We start from the raw sequence: 12490 nt of genomic DNA, 5'->3' as shown, positions 1-12490 counted from the left end.
TAGTTCATGGGTGAATTCATTGACTCCCTAAAAATAGGACCATTTTTGCATTTATTTGCATTCTCTACAGAACCTGATAGACACTGTGTATATGGTAGATACATAATCAGAACTTGTGGACTGAATTGCGTGTTTTTCTCCAAGGGCCTTCCATAGGCAACCTGGTCTTGCCTTCTCCTTTCCATCCAGAAGTCAGTTCCATCTTCAAGTGCCTGTCCTATCACCACAGCCCTGTCTCCCTAACGGGGAGCTACGGGTCCCAATTTATCCTGTTATTTTTGCAGCACTTTGTAGCAGATCAGCTGTTTCCACTTCTGCTCTATTCTGTGTCCTCACAGTGGGCTACTTAAATAGCCCACCACCTCTGTTCTGTATAGGCCTGGACTGCAGAACAGAAGGCCTGTTGGAATTGCTATACCCAGAGAGTTGCAATGGGGGGACAGGAGCTCACAGAAACAATATAGTGAAGTCATTTGGTGACTGAGTATGGACCAAAGCTCTGAGACAGTTTTTGGAGGTGTTTCCAGAAACTGGGCATGTGTGACCAAGAGTTAAGGCCAGTGCCAATTTGATAAACTGAACTGTAAAGCTAACACAAAACCACAGGTTTGCTTTTGGAGCTAGATTAAAGTTAGTATCTACTCTCATCTCTTTTATTCAAGCAAGGAAATTAAGGTCCAAAGATGAGGCTTCAAATAGCTACTCAGTAAATATCTGCTGATTGCAAATAATCCAGTCAAGCTGGTCCTTGGATGGATTTATTCTTTATGGTACTTCATGTCAAAAATTGGCCAACCAGTCTTAGTTTTAGTCAGCAGTTCAAGAGTAAGAAGAGCTTATTGGCATGACTTCCAAACAGACAACATCAAAGGAGTGTGACCCTGCCAACACCTGGGTTTTGGCCCATTGAAACTGATTTAGGGCTTCTAACTTGCAGAACTGTAAGATAATATAAATTTGTGTTGCTTTAAGCCATTAAATTTGTTGTAATTTTAAACAGCAGTTATAGAAAACCAGTGCAGTGAGAGTTGCCATTTCCTGATATTCTTTAAGAAGTGCTTCTCAAACTTTAAGATGTATACAAATTACCTGGGTGGAGACTGAGAGCCCCATTTTCAAAAAAACTCCCAAGTGATGCTGATACTGCTAGTCTAAGAGCTATACTGAGTGGCAAGGCTTTAAAGCACATTAGATGATTTTATCTCTTTTAATAATCTCAATATGTAGGAAGTGGAACCCAATGGCTGAAAGTATTGGAGGCTCTGTAGTTGACTTACTGGGAAAAAAAAATCCTGTCACTCAATAGCCATGCAAATATAGGCAAATTATTATTAATATTAATTAATTAATTTATTTTTTGGCTGCATTGGGTCTTCGTTGCTGCGTGTGGGCTTTCTGTAGTTGCGGAGAGCAGGGGCTACTCTTCATTGTGGTGCGTGGGCTTCTCATTGCGGTGGCTTATCTTGCTGTGGAGCCGGGCTCTAGGCGCACGGGCTTCAGTAGTTGTGGTGTGTGGGCTTCAGTAGTTGTGGCACACAGGCTCAGTAGTTGTGGCTTGCGGGCTCCAGAGCGCAGGCTCAGTAGTTGTGGCGCACGGGCTTAGTTGCTCCGCGGCATGTGGAATCTTCCTGGACCAGGGCTCAAACCCGACATTCCTCTGCATTGGCAGGTGGATTCTTAACCACTGCACCACCAGGAAGTCCTGTGAATTGTTTATTGTTAGATTCAACAGACATAAAGTTCTATCAAATTGCCAAAACAAGTTTTAGACTTACTCTCAATTTCTGTACTTATTGAGGACTGTAACAAACAGTTCAGAGTTTGGTGACAGTCCATGGGCCACTCTTTGAGTGATATTACTCTTTGAATTTTTAATAATGAATATATATTACTTGTATAATTGCAATTAATTGTTCTAAAAAAAATCCAGTTCAGTCTGATAATAATAGAAATAGGTATGAGGTATAGAAACAGTTCCAAGGATGGAGTAATTTTACAGACAAAAAAGGTGGCAAAAAGGAGGTGACATGTGATCTGGCTTTTAAAGGCTACACAGGTATTTGTCAGAAGGATAACTGTGGAAGAGCATCTTAGGCAGAGGAAAAACAGGGGCCAGGGCAGGGAGGTATGAGATTGCTGGGTGTGTTGAGAAATACAGTGGACACCTGTTGTTTCAGCCTGCCCAGCATTCAGTCTTCCTTCTTTCATTTTCCCTGGGGGACCCACAACTTCTCCGTCCTCGCTGTAGGTGGCTGAGGTGGGGCTGACCCCTTCCCCACTTCCTCCCGGTGACTGGTTCAGGACAACAGCCAAGTCCAGGGCTTTGGCTGTACTCCTGGCCAGGGGAGGGGAGAGAGCTGCTTGTTGCTGCTGGGACTGCTGAAAGGAGGACATAAGCCTGGAGCTGCAGAAGAGAACCAGTTTGAGAATGAAGTCAGCAGAAAAAAAGAGCAGAGACCAGAGATGGAAACCCAACCCAAGACTTCATATGGGCCCCTCCCTGTAGTCACAGCCTATATGCTACCCCTGGGATTTTCAGTTATGTGAACAGATAACTTCCTTTTTATTCATTTCATCCTAAACCTACCTTAATTGAAAGAAGACTTACACGAGGAATATTCTGGTGTGTGAGAATACAGTGTGTGTGTACACCAGGGATTGATGAGTCTGCAGAGGTAGGCAGGGGCTGGAAGGTGAAGGACTCAGGAAGAGGCCCTCATTTCTAGAGGCTCTCAGGACCTCTGGAGGGTGTAAAGCAGTGATTACCTCAAGAAAATCAAGAGCTATATTAATAAAAGAATAATATTAAGAACATTTACTTCCTCAAGCTTTTCTAGTAGTTTCATTTTTTTTTTTACATCTTTATTGGAGTATATTTGCTTTACAATGGTGTGTTACTTTCTGCTTTATAACAAAGTGAATCAGTTATACATATACATACATTCCCATACCTCTTCCCTCTTGCGTCTCCCTCCCTCCCACCCTCCCTATCCCACCCCTCTAGGTGGTCACAAAGCACTGAGCTGATCTCCCTGTGCTATGCGGCTGCTTCCCACTAGCTATCTATTTTATGTTTTGTAGTGTATATATGCCCATGCCACTCTCTCACTTTGTCACAGCTTACCCTTCCCCCTCCCCATATCCTCAAGTCCATTCCCTAGTAGGTCTGTGTCTTTATTCCTGTCTTACCCCTAGGTAGTAGTTTCATTTTTATTATTCTTTGCCTGTTTCCCTCTAACTGGGCCTAGGCAATTAAAAATAGAAAGGGCCAGCAAATCCCTAAAAATGACATTTTAAAAATGATTCCATTTTCCTTTTAAGGATTGAGTTATAATTTTGAGCAGTGAAGTAGCTGACCTCATTTAGTAGTGTTTTCTGTTTCCAGTAAGTGTTTAACACAAGCGGTCTTTCACGGAAGAAACTTTCAGGAATAATAAGAATCAGCTTTTCTGAAGCTCCCTACACATTTAGTTTTCTCAGAGCGAACAGGAGGTAACTTCTGGGAATCTGAGGACCACATTAGCTATTTTGAACATTATGAAACAAAAATAAATAAGCCTCATTAAAAAATAATAAAATAAAAATAAATGAGCCTCATATCAAGTTCCCTGCAAACAGTTGTCACATTTCTTTAATTTAGAACAATTCCCTAGGGTTTTTGTCTTTTATGGTATTTTTCATGATTCCAGGTCAACTATTTTGCAGCATGTTCCTTAATTTGGAGTTGTCAGTGATTAGATTATGATTAGATTCAGGTTAAATATTTTCCCAGGAATACTCCATTGATGATGTTGAATCTTTCTCTAAGCTTCACAGCAAGGGGCACATGATGTCCAATTATTGTCCAATTTTTGGTTAATTTTGATTATTTGATTAAGGTGGTGTCAAGATTTATCCTCTGTAAAGGTACCTGTACACCTCTGTAATAAGTCATCTATGGAGTGATTCTTTGACAATAAATAGCATTCTTAATAACAGATCTTACATGTATTGTTTCAAACAATAAAAACAGCTCAACATCAAACTTTGTAGAGTTGGAATTATTTCAACAAACCTCTAGTGAGTGCTCACTAAATTATGTTACCCTAAAGTGCTAAGACCAAAGAGGGAAAGCCTGACCAGCAAACAGAATTCAGGAGAGTGACAAACCCACATTAAATGTGAGGAAAGGGAAATCCAGAGAAACGAACGATTTTAGACGATTTTAGATTGAGTGGCAGGGTTAGATTAGAACTCTGGTTTTTCTGATGCCCAATCCAGTGTTCTTTCCATGACAGCATCCAAAGGCTCTATTGTAACACTGTTTCTCCCTGGACCGGTGTAACATTGGTTGCTACAGTGAAAATAATTCATCTTACTATGTAACTAAAAGAACAAGCTTTCTCCAGGCCCACCACAAGATGCTTTAGAGGAATTGTTAGTTGGATTGATTTAAATTATGTACACTGTGACATTAAACTCACTGGAGCCCTAGTCTAGTTTTGTCTCAGGGAAATGTTTCCTCATAGTGACAGTGACACATGCACACTATCGAACCTGATATTGCTCCTCTGCCACACCTTAAAACTACCACAGATTTCTCTATTCACAAATCACGAAACAATTCAGAGGTATCTAAATCCTACATCCTGAGAGCAACTACTTAGAGCTGACATATAATTGCTTTAGAGTGTACAGTGTTTTCATACATATCACTGGAATCTCAAAAGCAATCCAGTTACTCCTTAAGGTGGGAAGCATGAATCAGTGGTAGATGTCTGCTGGGTTACTAACAGTTTTGCCTTTAGGTTTAAAAATATCTAGTGCGTACCTAATTTTCAGAATAGAAACATCACGGACAAAGCCTTATACATACGTTTAATCACTAGTGTATATTTATTCATTCACTCCCAGCAGGACTATCTCAGCTTCCAATTTAAAAAAGGATATGGAGATGGGCTGTTTTAGGCATTGTTCATGTGATTCCTTCTAGGCTGCTTCGGATCTGTAGACCCGGAAATCCCAACCTGGTCTCTCTGTTCCCTGGGCCGAGGGAGTTCAGGGAGAAATAGGTAGCGGCGGGGAAAAGACAAGCTGGAAAAGCTCCACTGTATCCCCTCAACAGTTTCAGCAACTGTTTTTAAAAGCGAAGACCAAGCATCATTTGCCCTTTGCTCGCCCTTCTCAATAAAGAACCTCACAACATTCTGCCTGCTTTGCGGAAGTGAATTTAATTAGATAGTTATTACAGCATTTACAATTTTTTACGGAAGGACTCTGGCGGTAACTCCCTTCTCCAGCTGCTAAAGGGCCATCCCAGATCTAGAGGCGGGTTTCCCGGAGGGCTCTACCGTGGGGGAAGTGAACGAAGGGGGTGGTCAGTTGCAAAGCCCTTCAACTAACTCGGCGTCAGCCTGGGGCCCACACCCCGCGAGACAAGTGCTCGGACTGAAGACCCCACCCCCACCCCGCCCCAGGCCCCGCTACCCCCGCAAAGTTTGACCGCACTCGGCCCGGGGACAATGAACACGTGCAAGACCTGGCTGGGCTGCCGTGGACTCCGGGGGCGTAATGATTTCACAACGGTCATGAGGGAGGAGAGCGCCAACCCCATCATTTCTAGGAAGGCCTGAGGCGACCAAGCCGCGAGGGCGGCCGGGAAGAGACACTCACATGCCGGAAAACCTGCAGAACTACAGCCACGCCCCGCGCACGCGCGGCGCGCCCTGCCCTCGCGTGGCCGCGGTCGTGCGGCTCCCTCCGCCAGCTGCCGGATCTAGCTCGCCTGCCTTCTCCGTCCGTCCGCCTTCCGCCCCTGCGCAGTCGCGTCGTCGCCCGCCCTTCCCTCCGCCCCTCGCAGCAGCCGGCCTCTTTTGACGTCAGCGGCAGAATGCTGCCGCTTAGTTCTAATCTGATGCCGAGTGCTGGGTGGGGTGGGTAGGAAGGTCGCCTGCTCCTCCCCTGGCCTGAACCTCTCTTGGAAAGGAAACCTCTTTTGTAATTTCCTAAGACTTCGAATTAAGCCTTTAAACTGTGCCCGTTTCCTAATAAGGGTGAACACGACCTCTCATCCTAGTTGATCTTCCAACCTGGGAGTTCTGTTAAAAGGGAACTGTAAAATGTGTTGTTATTTGGGTTTATTTGAAGGCTTTCGCTTGTCGTTTTTATGTGTGCCCTTAGGGTGTAAAGTGGAAGAGTGACATCCATAAAATGACGACTTTGTGTATGGAGGCTGGGATAAGCAGTACCTAGTCCGGCTTGATGAGATTAATGTGATTTTAAGTTAGTTTCCATTTGAATAATACAGGGGTGGCATTTTGAAAAGATGGGTATAAAAAGCTGTTAAAGAACTTGAAACCGTGGTTAATCATTTTGTAAGCTGCTTAAAGACAACGTGAAAAGGTATCAGAAATAAAATGAGAATTTAAATTTATAAGGGGCAAAGGTTTTGTCTACCTTTTACAGGCAATGAAATTGACCCAAAGATTTCTGTGATTTGCCTGAGAGGGGTGGAATTCAGGCCACTGTTTTCACCATGCCAGTACTCTGGCCAGCGTGACTAAGGCTGTCTTTAGAGCCCTCTGAGCTTGATCTTTTATTGCCTCTTTTCTTGTCTTCCTACCTCACTTGTCTTTTTCCACTTTCCATGATTTTTGTTTTCTTCCGGAGTTCTCTTTCTCCCCGCCCTCCCTTTGCTTTCTCTATTTCTTTAACTTCCTCTGTTTTTTTTGGGTTTTTTTGTGATAGTTGAGCCAGCCTTTCCTTCCTCCTTTAAATGCCTCTCCCTTAAATGACCATAAAAGGAAATAGAAGAATTTTTAAAGTTTATTTTCTTGTTTTAAGGGTGTTTTGTTTGGGGGGGGGGATCAGTTAGATATATATTATGTATATAGTTAGATATAAAATTTCCTCTTCTAAAAGCTGCCTCCTACTTCTTTCCATAGATGTTCAGTGAAAGTAGGAGTGTGTAAGAGAGAGTAGTGAAGGAAAGAAAAGAGAGGGAGAGATAGGAAAGAGGACGGAGTGTGTGGTGAGCTGTTTAGAATCAGAAAGAGGAGAAAAACATATATAAACAGAGACATGCTCTAAATTATACAAAACTCAACGTAAAATAACATAGCTGTAGGTAGGTTCTATAAAACTCAAGAAACACATCACTTTCCATCAATCCCTGCACATGCCTCTGTGACGCATTGCCTCAGATGAGTTGTGTCTTTCACAGCATAAACCTGTGCTTTAGCTGCTTTAGCTGCTCCAGAAGAAACAATCACAGGGGTTCTACCTATGAAATAATAATATACCAGTGATTGCAGACTACATGCCAACCCATAGGCTTCTCAACGTGTTGGCCCCTGTGCCCAGTCCTGCCAGTGGTTTTTGTTATCCTTGTTCTACACTTGGGGAACCTAAAGCCCAGAGAATCCCTTGCCCAGTGTTATAGAAGGCAGAACCTCTGCTGCTATTTCCAATTCCATGGTCTCTGAGTGAATATGTATAATAATAAGGAATTAACATCTAATTTAAAATGAATAATAGAGTTCATTAAAGTACACTATTGCCAACTGACTGAAGTATGCTCTCTTGTTATCAATTTCTCTCTTTGGTGTCTGTCTTATTCTGCTTGGTTAACAATAACTTGCAGAAGTTGGTTGGAAACATATTTTGTATTCTGCTAAAACATTCAAAGGTACTCCTGAAGTGTGGTTTATGTCTTAGTTCCCTTCATGAAAGAAAATACACTGCTCTGTATTCCATCATTTAAAAATAATCGGAAGCTTGAGGGCATTATGCTAAGTGAAATAAGGCAAATAAAGAGGGACAAATACTGTATGATCTCACTCGTATAATCTTAAAAAGTCAAACTCAGAAACAGTAGAATGGTGTTTACCAGGGGCTGGTAGAAGAAATGTGGAGATATTAGTCATAGGGTACAAACTACAGCTGTAAGAGGAATGCATTCTGGGCATGAAATGTACAGGATGGTGACTATAGTTAACAATAGTTAACAATACTGTATTATATACTTGAAAGTTGCTTAGAGAGTAGATTTTTTTATTCCCCCAGCTTTATTGAGATATAATTGACAACACTGTATAAGGTGTACAATGTGCTGATTTGATACATCCATATATTGCAAGATTATTACCACCATAGTTAGCTAACACCTCCCTCCTGTTACATAATTACCATTTCTTTTTTTTGTGGTGAGAATATTTAGTATCTACTCTCTTAGTAACATTCAAATATAAGACAGTATTATTAGTTATAGTCACCATGCTGTGCATTAAATCCCCAGAACTTGTTAATCCTCTAACTGGAAGTTTGTACCCTTTCAAAAGTACTTTCCCATTTCTCCCACCCCCTAGCTCCTGGTGACTCTGCTTTCTGAGTTTGGCTTTTTTAGATTCCACATATAAGTGAGATCATATAGTATTTGTTTTACGCTGTCTGACTTATTTCACTTAGCACACTGCCCTCAAGTTTCATCTAAGCTGTCTCAAACAGCAGAATTTCCTTCTTTCTCATGTCTGAATAGTATTCCATTATATATACACCACATTTTCTTCATCCATTCATCAATTGATGGATGCTTAGGTTGTTTCCAGATCTTGGCTATTGTGAAATAATACAGCAATAAACATGGGAGTGTGGATACCTTGATGAGATCCTGATTTCAGTTCCTTTGAATATATATCCAGAAGTGGGACTGCTGGATCACATGGCAGTTCTATTTTTTTTTTTTTTTTTGCGGTACACGGGCCTCTCACTGTTGTGGCCCAGCACAGGCTCCAGATGCACAGGCTCAGCAGCCATGGCTCATGGGTCCAGCCGCTCCGCGGCATGTGGGATCTTCCCGGACCGGGTCACGAACCCGTGTCTCCTGCATGGGCAGGCTGACTCTCAACCACTGCGCCACCAGGGAAGCCTGGTAGTTCTATTTTTTTAATTGTTTGAAGAAACTCCATACTGTTTTCCATAGTGGCTGCACCAGTTTGCATTCCCACCAACAGTGCAAAAGGATTCCCTTTTCTTCACACCTTTTGCTGACACTTGTTATCACTTGTCTTTTTAACTATGGCCATTCTAACAGGAATGAGGTGATATCTTGTGGTTCTGATTTGCATTTCCCTGATGATTAGTGGTGTGGAGCACCTTTTCATGTGCCTGTTGACCATGTGTATGTTGTTTTTGAAAACTCTATTCAATTCCTCTGACTACTTTTTTTTTTTTTTTTTTTTTTACGGTACGCGGGCCTCTCACTGTTGTGGTCTCTCCCGTTGCGGAGCACAGGCTCCGGACGCGCAGGCTCAGCGGCCACGGCTCGCGGGCCCAGCCGCTCCGCGGCATGTGGGATCTTCCCGGACCAGGGCACGAACCCACGTCCCCTGCATCGGCAGGCGGACTCTCAACAACTGCGCCACCAGGGAAGCCCTCTCTGCCTACTTTTTAATAAGGTTTTTTGTTGTTTTTGCTGAGTTGTATGAATTCTTTAAGTACTTTGGAACCACTTACCAGATATATGGTTTACAAATATTTTCTTCCATTCTGTAGGTTGCTTTTTCATTTCGTTGGTTGTTCCTTTTGCTGTGCAAAAGCTTTTTAATTTGATGTAGTCCCACCTATTGATTTTTGCTTTTGTTGCTCGTGCCTTTGGTGTCATATCCAGGAAATTGCTGCCAAGACCAATGACAAGGAACTTTTCAGCTATGTTTTCTTCTAGGGGTTTTAGGGTTTCAGGTCTTATGTTTAAGTCTTTAATCCATTTTGAGTTAATTTTTTTGACTGGTGTTAGATAAGGTCAAATTCTTCTGCATGTGCTTATCCAGTTTTCCCAGTAAGAGTAGATCTTAAATGTTCTCAACATAATAACAACAACAATAAATGGTAATTACTGTATGTGAGGTGAAGGATGTGTTAACTACACTTATTATGGTAAACATTTAGCAATATATATTTGTATCAAGTCATCACATTGTGCAACTTAAACTTATGTAATATTATATGCCAATTATATCTCGATAGAGTTGGAGGAAAAATAAAAACAATTATTCATTTCAATGACATTTGGTAGCTGAATAGTAAAAATAGAAAAAAATGATAAATTCTATTATTCCCATAATATCTGTGTAATACTATATGTCTACCTTGAATTCAACAATTCACAGAAGCACTGTTCTACATTTTTTTTCACATCTTTCTTTTTCTGAATTTTATCTTATTTATTTGTTTTTTATACAGTTCACATCTTTATTGGAGTATAGATGCTTTACAGTGTTGTGTTAGTTTCTGTTGTACAACAAAGTACAACAAAGTGAATCAGCTATATGTATACATATATCCCCATATCCCTTCCCTGTTGAGCCTCCCTCCCACCCTCCCTATCCCATCCCTCTAGGTGGTCACAAAGCACTGAGCTGATCTCCCTGTGCTATGCAGCAGCTTCCCACTAGCCATCCATTTTACCTTTGGTAGTGTATATATGTCAGTGCTACTCTCACTTTGTCCCAGCTTCCCCTTTCCTCCCTGTGCCGTCAAGTCCATTCTTTATGTCTGCATCTTTATTCCTGCTTTGCCACTAGGTTCATCAGTACTGCTTTTTTAGATTCCATATATATGTGTTAGCACACGGTATTTGTTTTTCTCTTTCTGACTAACTTCACTCTGTATGACAGATTCTATGTCCATCCACCTCACTACATTTTTTTTTAAATTCTACATTCCAGGGTGGTGATTCTTCAACTTGTATATCTTGTACCTTACCATAAGTTGAGAACCTGGATTCCAGGATGGTAGAAACACAAAGCTTGCTTATTCTAATGAGCATTTTATATATTTATAGGACTTTATCATTATCCTTATCATATACTGTGTTTTAAGGACAAAAAAAAAAGCATGAGCATTGTTGGGGGTTAGTTTTATTTTTTGTGGCTTTAAAATACAAACAAAAATAAGGATCATATTAGTTTTTAAAATGTCAGCAATAGTATTAGCATTTTTACTGCTAGAACTGTGAAACATATAGACATGAAATAGCATTATCACCTGAGAAGTTATGCTAATCCATTCTGTTATTAGGAAGCTTGAGGATGCAGTTCACTCACATCTGCATTCATGGGATAAAATTTGAAATGTGGCAAGGCTGACTTTATCCTTCTGTCTTATGACTAAGATAGAGGTTTTCACAATTAAGAAGCAATTTGAACAGAAAGCATGAGCAAGGGATGGGCTTTATACGTTTCACTGCTCTGAAGCTATAATAGAAAACAAGTACAAAGATTATTCCAGATTATTTTGGAAAAACTTTTATTCCAAAGTATTGTAAACTTCCATTCTGCAGTTGACTGGAAGATTTTTGGATAATGAATCTACCCATTCATATTGATATGTCTTCGACCCTCATACTCTCTTGCAGTTACTTTTGCTGCATAACAAATTGACCCAAATTCAGCAACTTGAAACAACCATTTGATTATGTTCACAGGTTTTGTGGGTCAGGAATCAGACTGGGCACAGCAGGGATGGTGGACCTCTCCTCCTTGAGATTTCAGGTCTCATCCCTTGGGCTGGGCTGCCTCAGGGTCTGGGACTGCCAACAGAAGTAACTGCACTTGTCTTCTTTATGTGGCTTGACTTCTCTACAGCTAATGTTCTCAGGGTAGTTAGACTTTTACATGGCAGCTCAGGGCTCCAAGCTTGAGTGTTCTAGTGTGTAAGGCTGATGCTGCATTACCTTTTATGACCCAGCCTCACTATTGTGTCCACTGCAGTCTCTTGGTTGAAGGAGTCATAAGCCTGCCCAGATTCAAGAAGTGTGCCCAGTGCTCGCTTCGGCAGCACATACACTAAAATTGGAACAATACAGAGAAGATTAGCATGGCCGCTGACCAAGGATGACATGCAAATTTGTGAAGCATTCCATATTTTTGGCAACTAGAGATTATCATACTAAGTGAAATAAGAGAAAAACAAATACCATATGATATCACTTATATGTGGAATCTAAAATACAGCACGTGGTTGCCAAGGGAAAGGGGGGTGGGGGGTATGGACTGGGAGTCTGGGGTTAGTAGATGCAAACTATTGCATTTAGAATGCATGGACAACAAGGTCCTACTGTATAGCACAGGGAACTATAACCAATCTCCTGGGATAAACCATAATGGAAAAGAATATAAGAATGAATATATGTGTATAACTAAGTCATTTTGCTGTATAGCAGAAATTAACACAACATTGTAAATCAAGTATACTTCAATTAAAAAAAAAAAAAAGAAGTGTGCCCATAGGACCCCCACCCACCATCACCTCTCCATGAAAGGAGTGTCAAAAGACTTGGGGCCATGTTCTAAAACTGCCACTTACTCCAATACCCAACTCTCCCCCATTCAATTCTAAAAGAATTTTCCTTCAGATGTTTTCTCAAAGTGAATACAATGTATTAATAAAATTCCCTACATGGGATCCAAGGCCACTGAAACTGCCATGTAATTATTTTTCTTTCTCAGGGGAA

General features: G+C 41.2%; 1 long non-coding RNA gene and 1 other non-coding gene across 3 annotated transcripts; one reads left to right on the top strand and one right to left on the bottom strand.

The window, feature by feature from the left end:
• Positions 1 to 1331: 1331 nt before the first annotated feature.
• LOC132424241 (uncharacterized) lies at positions 1332 to 5780 on the bottom strand. 2 transcript variants are annotated; one of them, XR_009519188.1, is made up of 3 exons: positions 5653 to 5780; positions 2166 to 2404; positions 1332 to 1702 (listed from the first exon to the last, which is right to left on the bottom strand). It is a non-coding gene; the product is annotated as an uncharacterized lncRNA (long non-coding RNA). The 2 variants fall into 2 exon arrangements; XR_009519189.1 differs by lacking the exon at positions 5653 to 5780 and adding an exon at positions 5519 to 5651.
• A 6018-nt stretch (positions 5781 to 11798) lies between these two features.
• On the top strand, positions 11799 to 11905 carry LOC132425190 (U6 spliceosomal RNA). The gene has a single exon (XR_009519383.1). It is a non-coding gene; the product is annotated as a U6 spliceosomal RNA (small nuclear RNA).
• The last annotated feature ends 585 nt before the right edge of the window (positions 11906 to 12490 follow it).

Source organism: Delphinus delphis, chromosome 4, assembly GCF_949987515.2.
Source record: "Delphinus delphis chromosome 4, mDelDel1.2, whole genome shotgun sequence".
Taxonomy (NCBI): Eukaryota; Metazoa; Chordata; class Mammalia; order Artiodactyla; family Delphinidae; genus Delphinus; species Delphinus delphis.
This window is presented reverse-complemented; position numbering and strand designations above follow the sequence as displayed.